At 33.6% G+C, this 9,795-nt stretch overlaps 1 protein-coding gene across 3 annotated transcripts in view; it reads right to left on the minus strand.

Moving 5' to 3' along the window:
* LOC148307305 (uncharacterized) overlaps positions 1 to 6,761 on the minus strand; it is a 254,937-nt gene extending 248,176 nt beyond the window's left edge. For 2 of the 3 annotated variants that reach the window (XR_015837874.1, XM_088263694.1), the window contains exon 1: positions 6,296 to 6,761. The gene's annotated coding sequence lies outside the window, so the exon portion shown is untranslated. The remainder of the gene's footprint in view (positions 1 to 6,295) is intronic. The other variant, XM_088263695.1, reaches the window with a different exon arrangement.
* Between the last annotated feature and the right edge of the window lie 3,034 nt (positions 6,762 to 9,795).

Genomic DNA, 9,795 nt, shown 5'->3' on the forward strand with positions numbered 1-9,795 from the left:
GGTGCCTTAATAATAATTATTTTTCTGAATTCGCTAATCACCTTATATCTGAAAGAACATTTACATGTATATAAAAGAAGTCTTTGTTATTACACATAGTGAACGATGAATGATAAGGGGAGTGTTAAAAAAAATTAAGGATGGGAAATTTGGAAATGATATTAAATGACAGTTATTTCTTTGAAATATGCTTCTTATGCCTATTTATTATACCTGTTTATTGTTTTTACATTTTGCCATGTATTAGTTTTGGTTATTTTTTAAAATCTTTTTTATAACTTTATTATTTGTGTTCCAGTTTAGTTAACTACTTAATCCCATGTCCCAAAATGAGAAATAGAAATCACTCATTGGGAATATTATATACATGACTTATCTATAATATGTCGCTCACTCCTTTCAAGAACGTCATAAATCAAAAAACTTAATTTTTCACGAAAACGTTTTTAAAGTTTGAAAATATAATACAATGTATTAAAAATAAATTTCAAGCCACTTATTGAACTTCTTACTGTGCAACAGATCTTTTTAGGTAAAACCTGAAGGTTTTATCTTCATTTAAAAATATTAAGTATTTAAAAAAAAATAACAATACATTTTCTTCAAAATGCAAAAACAACACTTTCTGCCCTGTAGCGGGTAAATATTACGTTAAAATTATTTCAAGGCATTCCGAAAACATGCGCAACTGAAAATTGACGATTTTTGATTTATGACGTTCTTGAAAGGAGTGAGCGATGTATGTGAAATGTTTTGAAAATATTAAAAAAAAAATAATAAAAAATAATTCTTCAGTTGTGATGGAAACTGGTTGGTATTCTAGTGGTATTCTAATGGTAAGTTAATGATAAGGCAAACAATTCCAGGCAGCAGAGCCTGCCACTGCGAATTCTCGCTCTACAAACATGGTCTTAGGCTGGTATCGGAGTTCAAAGACTTACCTCTACTTAAGTCAGAATCTGACCTAAGTGTGGTAGTCAAGAGTTAATTTCCCCTATTACACAGAGGTCCGATGAATGTCTCATGGGCATTTGGTGTAAGGATTCAAATAGCTATTTAAAGGAGGCACCAACAGGCATTCTTGCACATCTTTATGGTATCTTTTTTTCATTCAAACCCTTATCCGCACCCCAATGGTGCATAGGGCACTGCATCATATAAACGCAGTGTTATCTTGATCGTTAACATGAAGGAAAGGTGATCAGCCTTCCGCTTCAGATACCAGCCCAGGGTAATATTGAATAAATATTAGAGTGAAAAAATCACTTACATTTATTTGACCCTCCCTGGGAATAGATCCCGGGACCTCCAGCACGGTAGCCGAGTGTGCTGACCATTACACTACGGAGGCGGACAGAATTACACTATGGTATCTAGTTACTTATATAAGCACTAAAATAAAAAATATGTTGATTTAAAATAAAATTTTGAGTGTGTCCAAATACTTGTTCACGAATCTGGATTATCTCTAGTGATAGGAGTTATCTGAAATTAGATCATATATCGGTCACTCCATTCAAGAACATCATAAGTAAAAAAACATGATTTTTCAGGAGAACGTATTTAAGGTTCAAAAATATAATACAATGTATTAAAAATAAATATCAAGCCACTTATTGAACTTTTTACTGTGCAAAAGATCTTTTTAGGTAAAACCTGAAGGTTTTTTCTCCATTTGAAAAATATTTAGTATATTTAAAAACATAATTAAACATACCTTTTCTTCAAAATACAAAAACAATACTTTCTGCCCTGTAGCGGGTAAATATTAAGAAAACATGCCGCTTCTGCTGACACAAACAAAAACAAAACTGAAAAATCACTTATAATTATTTTGACCCCTTGGGAATCGAAGCCGGGACCTCCAGCATGGTAGCCTGGCCCGCTAACTAATACACTATTAGAAGGTATGGCGGTATGGTTATAATAAATAATAAAAGTGACGTCACTTGTCCCATTTGTAATGATTCAGGCCTGAGTTGTTGCTAAACCAAATATCATTGAGCTGTATCATGTTATACGATAGTAATCCAAAGGCTGCATTATGAGAAGCTGGGAATCTCTTGCGTCACTAAATTATTTTAAGAAAACAGGTCATCTCTAATAATACCTTCAAATAAATTGGCATTTAATACCTTCAAATAAATAAACTGAATGCAGTGCATAATACCTTCAAATAAATAAACTGAATGCAGTCGAAATGCGATCCCTCAGACGAATGTGTGGCAAAACGATGTTTGATAGATGTTCGAATGATGAAATAAGGAAAGAATGTAAGGCTGAGATAAGCATTATCGATAAAATTAAGAAAGGTGTGTTGAGATGGTTTGGACATGTGGAGCGTATGAGTGAAGAAAGAACGGTTAAACAAATTTATGAGGCGAATGTAGTTGGAAAAAGAAGCAGAGGACGACCGAGGAAAACTTGGCACAATCAGGTTTGTCAAATACTTGAAAGCGGCCGGGTCAGGAGTCGTAATAATCGTCGGGTATGTATGAGGAGATGCATGAATGTAGAAGAGGCAAAGAATGTTTGCAAGGACAGAGTGGTGTGGCGTTCGATTCTCTCTGCCTACCCCTGCGGGGAAGCGGCGTGATAGTTAGTTAAATTGGCATTTACTTGACAGAATTTTAAAGCCCAATAGTCGATAGTCCGTAACTTAATTTTCTTCACAACATTTTGAGTGTGTCCAAATACCTGTTCAAAAAATCTTGATTATCTCCAATTACAGGAGTAATTTTCATATTATTTTTTGACATCTCATCAAAGATAAATAAGAATATAGAAGTCTGGGCATTTACGGGGCTGACGACCGTCATAGGCTGGTTAAAGTGAAATAAATTTATGGTTTAAAAAAAAATTGTTTATGTATTAATTGTTAAATTAAACACAATTTTTTTGAGTCTACTAAGTTGTATTGTATTGTTTTCGCATATCGCTCACTCTTTTCAAGAACGTCATAAATCAAAAATCGTCAATTTTCAGTTGTGTATGTTTTCGGAATGCCCAGAAAATGTACTATATTCCAACAAAAGAGGCATATTTTTAACTCAATATTTTCTCGCTACAGGGCAGAAAATGTTGTTTTTGCATTTTGAAGAACAGGTATTGTTCAATTGTTTTTTTTAAATATACTAAATATTACTATAAATACTTCTGGTCTTACCTAAAAAGATCTGTTGCACAGTAATAAGTTCAATAAGTGGCTTGAGATTTATTTTTAATACATTTTACTATATTCTTAAACTTTAAATACGATCTCCTGAAAAATCAAGTTTTTTTATTTATGACGTTGTTGAAAGGAGTGAGGGATATGTTCAAACCAACTCAATTCGACTTTCTTGATTTTATCGATAATCCTTACGTCAGCCTTGCATTCTCACCTTATATCACCATTTGAACATCTATCGTGAATTATTTTACCGCACATTCGTTTAAAGGGATCGTATTTCGACTACATTCAGTCTACTTTCATCCTTCTTTTGCCAACTCCATGCTTCGCTATCAAACACTATCAGAGTCATTTCTAAAATTCTGTTATTACACCACACCCTGTAATAGTAATAATAATAATTATAGCCTTACAAAACTGTATCAATATTTTTCTCTTTTAGGTCAAGTGCTATTTGAGAATTATTGTTGCAGTAATATATCAATACCACAACGAAAACCGGGCTATGTAGTAAAGCGACCATTAAAGTTGCTCTAGTGACATTAACAAACAACAAATTTTGTAATAGTAAATAAATACGAAATTCGGGCAAATCAATCGATAAAATGAACCGATTTCGTTTCGTTTCGTGGCTAAGCGCGTGGATTCCAATGAAGAAATCACTGTTTCAATCCCGGAAGGGCAATAAAAAAATAAAGTACCATAGTTACATTTTGAGTGTGTCGAAATACTTGTTCACGAATCTGGATCACCTCCAATTAGGAATTAAATTATAATCCAGGATTCGGACTTCACATACAAATTAAAGAGTTTCTGCTAAAAAAAAACTCCTTTTATCCCTTCATAGATGTCTTTAGTATAATTCTAGTGAATTCAAGTACAATGTTTCGAATTTGAACAATATATTTAGAAGTGCCGAGAATTAGAGTAGTGTGGTTGTCAATCATGCGTAGAATTGGTGAATGTTACACGTGTGTTAAGTGATCACTTAAATTAGCCTTTGGACGGTCGTAAACCCTGTAAATGCCAAGACTTCCATAATCTTATTCATCTTATTTATTGTTTCAGCATTTACTTTGTGGTAAGATATGTTGAAATTATTAAAGAAAACATTTGTTTTTTTAACACTTAAGTTTATTTATGTTTACATTTAGACCTGAAGATGGAAGCTTGGCTTCCAAAACTAGTCGTCATAAATAAACTGAAGTGGTAAAAATATGTGTTTTCTTTAATAATTTCATCTTCATGTATGTTGAGATGTCTTTTTAATAAAAAAGTATAGTCTTATGATATAAAACTTTACTTTTTATTGCTATAATATTTTTAACTAATCAACTAACTAACCATCACGCCGCTTCTCCGCAAGGGTAGGCAGAGAGAATCGAACGCCACACCACTCTGTCTTTGCAAACATTCTTTGCCTCTCTCATACATACCCGACGATTGTTACGCCTCCTGACCCGGCCGCTTTCAAGTATTTGACATACCTGATTGTGCCAAGTTTTCCTCGGTCGTCCTCTGCTTCTTTTTCCAATTACATTCGCCTCATAATATTTTTATTCCTATCACAATCCGTCTTAGAATTGTGAAAGGTTTGTGTAAAGAAAAAAAAACGCAACTCGCTAAAGAGATTCGTAATTGAATGTCGATGAATAATGGTTGAGTGGGAAATGCAATGACTGAACATTTTCTGCAGACGCCTTGACACTGTTCCGTATCTGTCTGCTGTGCTGGTCGGGGTAGTGGGTGCATCTAATAACCGACAGGCGTCGGGTTAAAATCGGATCTAGCCGACTAACTGAACCAACTAACGAAAGTTAACAACTAGTCGAAACAAACCTCATATGAATCATATAGGAATTTCAGAATTAACTAACAAACTAACTAACCATCACGCCGCTTCCCCGAAGGGGTAGGCACAGAGAATAGAACGCCACACCACTCTGTCTTTGCAAACATTCTTCGCCTCTTCCACCTTCATGCATCTCCTCATACATACCCGCCGATTGTTTCTACTGCTAACCTGACTGCTTTTAAGTATTTGGCATACTTGATCGTGCCAAGTTTTTCTCGGTCTCCCTCTGCTCTTTTTTCCAATAACATTCACCTCATAAACTTGTTTTACCGTTCTTTCCTCATTCATACGTTCCACATGTCCAAACCATCTCAACACACCTTTCTTAATTGAAAAAAAAAGTTGATAGCACCTCTGAATAACAGCACACAAATCACAATTAACATACTTTATGGTAACACACATAGAACTACAAGATCCAAAATACAGAAACACATCAAATAAAATATTTTATGGCCAAAAGAGCTTTGATTACTATGCAACAAAGTTGTACAATCTGCTCCCATTATCCATAAAGTCATTAAAAACCAAATAAATAAATAAACTATTTGTAAATGGTAATGGAAATAGGTACATTTGATTTTTTTAAAGGAATAACAGACAAGCCTCCGCTTTAAGAGGCTTGTCTGCAGGTAGGATAGTAAGGATAGGGAAGGTCAATGTGAAAAATGCATCACAAACACCCAGACTCGAACCCGCGACGTCAACTTCGGAGTCGAGCGTCTACACAACTACGCTACGGCGCCTGTCGAAATAGATCGCATATTCGGCCATTGCATGTCAAATTTTGTTTTTCGTATAATTCTAGAAATTAATATTGAAAAATGTGCCCTCGGCACGGGAAAACTCTGTGACGGCACACTATTGCAATTTGCTAAGTTTAAGATGAAATAAATAAAAAAGGAACATACATATTTAATTGCTTCCAATATTTCGAAATATTGGGTAATGTGGTAATGAATCATTGGAAGAATGGTGTAGAGTGTCCAGGGATCACTTAAATCAGCCAATGACAAGTTATGAGTCCTGGATATTCCCAAACTTTTATATATTCCATCTCAATAGAGCCCTTAATCAAGGTTGAGAAAAAATCTGTTTTTTTTACTTTTTTAACCTAGTTCTATTTAGGAATGTGTCAATCGTATTGTGGTTTTACACGCATTTTTTTAAATAACATAATTTATTATTAATAATTGATTGATGGCATTGATTCTTGCTTTGGCATAATTACAAACAATTACTTGTATCTATCTATTTGCGAAACTCACCTCAGATTTCAAAACACCGCGTAATATGTCTCACAGATACTTCTTGAAACAATGTTGAACACTTTCCAAACATTAGTACACCAGTGCGATTTAATTCACTCGAAAAAACAAACAAAAACACAAAAAAAGACACTTTAAAAAACGGATCAAATCGAAAAAAATCACACAGCGGTTTTTGCAGACTGATCAAGCAAACGTCAGAACAGAACGCCTTTTCAAACTTTCAATTTCGAAATAATATCGGCATTTTTAAATGTCAAAAGCGTCCGAGCGCGACGCGAGATGTGAAAACACCCGGGTGGGAGCGGGACGGCGCGCCACTCGAACGTATGCGCGAAAGGGATGCGAGATGCGATTCTCATGCGGGGAAAACGAGACGAAAGATGTTGATCGGAAAAAACGACGCGCGCGGGGACTTTATAAGCGCTACAGACGACCGTCAGGACGGGCGGCCCGTAGAGTACTGGCAGGCTCTATTCGGATTGCGAACACCTTTCGTAATGGTTTGATCGCGCAAGTAGGTGAGAAAATTGGCAAGCAATTCTACAACGTTCGTCAAAAACACTCGACCAAAGTTCCAGCCGCAGTATTGACGGTAGTACTAAATATGGCTGTTTTGATTAATGTCTCTTTTCTGTATGGGGCGTTGGTGTTTTTCGTACCGATCTCTAGCTACTGATATGGTGGGAAGTTTTCTGGTGTCGGAGTGAGAGGCCACTCAAGTTGTTGGAAAGAGAAAGACAAGCGGAACTAGGAGTAGGGTTGTCACAAATTAATGATAAACGATACCCTATTTCGCAAAATAAAACCCTTTTTAAATGTTGTTAAAAAACAACTCTTACGTCCATTCTCAAGTGCACTTAAATCTTATATTGTATAAATTTACGGACATGACATAAAAAAGTATACTAAATTTTGGGATATAAATGGTGATGGAAAAAATCATTCATTAAAAAAATATGTATTTATGTTTTTAATTTGATTGTTTTAATATTTAATATTACTATCTATCATTAGAATCCTAACTGTCCATCAAACCTCATGCCTTAGTTTTTCTACCTCCTTCCCTAAACTACCTTTTTCTTTGCCTTCCTTATTATCATCAATTTGTTATTATCATGAATATTTAATAAAATATAAAGTAGTTGCTTACATAAAAAACATAAAACTTAAAAATTAAGCTTGAACATAAAAAACAAAACATAAAGCTAGAACATAAAAAAACATTAATTTGTAATTAAAGTTTTTTTATGTTCAAGCACTATCTACCCTCTGATTGCAAACAGATATATAAGGTATCAAACGGTTTAACCAATATCACTAGTCTGGTTGGTTGGAAGATATTTCTTTTGAGCAATAAGCCCGACAATGTACATATATATTTCTTTTCTGTACATGAAGTTTAAATAAAATATTTATATAACTTATTTTTTAAATTATTATAAATAATGGTTCTCAACCCCTGTGATTTTTAAAAATATATTTATGGCAGGAAATGAGCTTCTTGACAGCTGTTGTCATTTTGAATTTATAATGTTTTCGATAGAATTGTTGTTTCAAAAATTATTCATATTTCCAATTCGCGACGAGTATAAGTTAATTGTAAAAATACAACTGAGCGTCCAAAGAACGAGTAACCCGGTTACAACTAGTTAAAAAATACATTTGTATATACTTTGAATAAACAAATTATAAAATATTGTTTTATTTAATAATTTGTACTGCAACCCCTAAAAAAATATTTTATAGTAGTATAAAGTGACCACTTAAACCAGCCAACGATAGGTCATAAAATTCCTGTTAAAACCAAGACTTTCATAGTTCTTTCATACATATATGATAAGATATTAATAATTAAATAAAAAACAAACACTTTCTAATTTATGAATTTATGACAGTCATAAATTAAACCCTGAAGAGGGCAACAGGTTGTTGCCGAAACTTATTGGTTAATAAAAATGTGAGTGGATGAAAACACAGAGTCTTTTTTGTTTCTCAAAATAATATACAAACACTTTTCATTTATAACACATAGAAATCAATCATGTTGAAGACAAACATAGAAGTCTGTTTTTCAATTACTATACAACGAAAGTTATTTTGAACAGAATAAAATTTGTGACAACCCTGCCTAGCAGGAAGCCTTCGGTATAGTTTAATTGTTTCAAGAAGGCTGTAGAGCTAAATCTTCCAAAATTTTATTAGTTGGCGTCTCTTGGAGGAATTTAATAATATCCCATGGCGTACTTTACGAACCATTTCACTTGTCTAGTTTTTGTCTCACACCCTCCCCATCATCACATTACATCATATTACATTGCGATAACCATAAAAAGGTTCTCTGCGGCCTGTATCCACCGTGTTGGCAAATTTCCACAAGATGTACGTCACTCCGGGGATTTGTCGCACTCCTTGTGGAAATACGGTCTTCGCTTATACAGGGTTTCATTATAACATAATTTCTCACACACACACGATTGTCACACATGCAATGAAAATAACTCCTGTAATTGGGATAATCCAGTATTTGGACACACTCAAAATGTTGTAAATAAATTATCTGGTCAAATTATAAGCTCAATAATAAAAATGAAAATGGTATTTTCTGGCGTTTCTCATGTGTGTGATTATAATCCAGGATTTGGACCTCACATACTAATATAAGAGTTTCTGCTTAGTAAAAAGCTTCTTTACATCTCACCAATAGATGTCTCTAGTGAAGTTCTAGTGATTCAAGAACATTTCTAAATTGGTCCATATATATAGAACTTTCAAGAATTTGAGTATTGTGGTTGTCAATAATGGGTAGAACTGGTGAATATTACACGTTTGTAAAGTGATCACTTAAACCAGCCTATGACGTCGTCAGCCCCGTGAATGCCCAGACTTCCATAATTTTCTTCATCTTTGATGAGATGTTAAAAAATAATATAAAAAAAATTAATAATATTGGATATCATTTTGTGGATAATACATATACAAATGCGGTAGGTACTGAACAAAAGTCGATACTGGAAGAAAGGGAAGACCCAAAACATTTTCATGTGGAGGCGAAAATTTTCCTTCCGCTGGAGAATATAATTATTTCAATACGAGATCAAAAGCCTTGGGTCGTTTCCCGTTCAATTTTCTTAGAAAAATCCTTTACAAAGTATCTCAAAGGACCTTATAATGTTACTCCTTATAACGGTACATTAAAATTAATTAGTCTTTGTCAGTCTGTATTCTAAGGATGTTGCGTGTGATGTCCCCATTCATAGTATCGCAATATGTCGCATATTTTTTTTTTATAAATCACATGTATATTTTTATATAAGATCTAAGTTCTGTACTGACATTTCTTGGCAAAACTGCATGTTATATAATAACAATATACATAGTTCGATCACCAGCATATATATATATAAATATATATATATATATATATATATATATATATATATATATATATATATATATATATATATATATATATATATATATATATATATATATGTATA

This window comes from Brachycentrus maculatus, unplaced genomic scaffold, assembly GCF_059751285.1.
Source record: "Brachycentrus maculatus isolate JH-2025_06_01 unplaced genomic scaffold, ASM5975128v1 h1tg000202l, whole genome shotgun sequence".
NCBI lineage: Eukaryota > Metazoa > Arthropoda > Insecta > Trichoptera > Brachycentridae > Brachycentrus > Brachycentrus maculatus.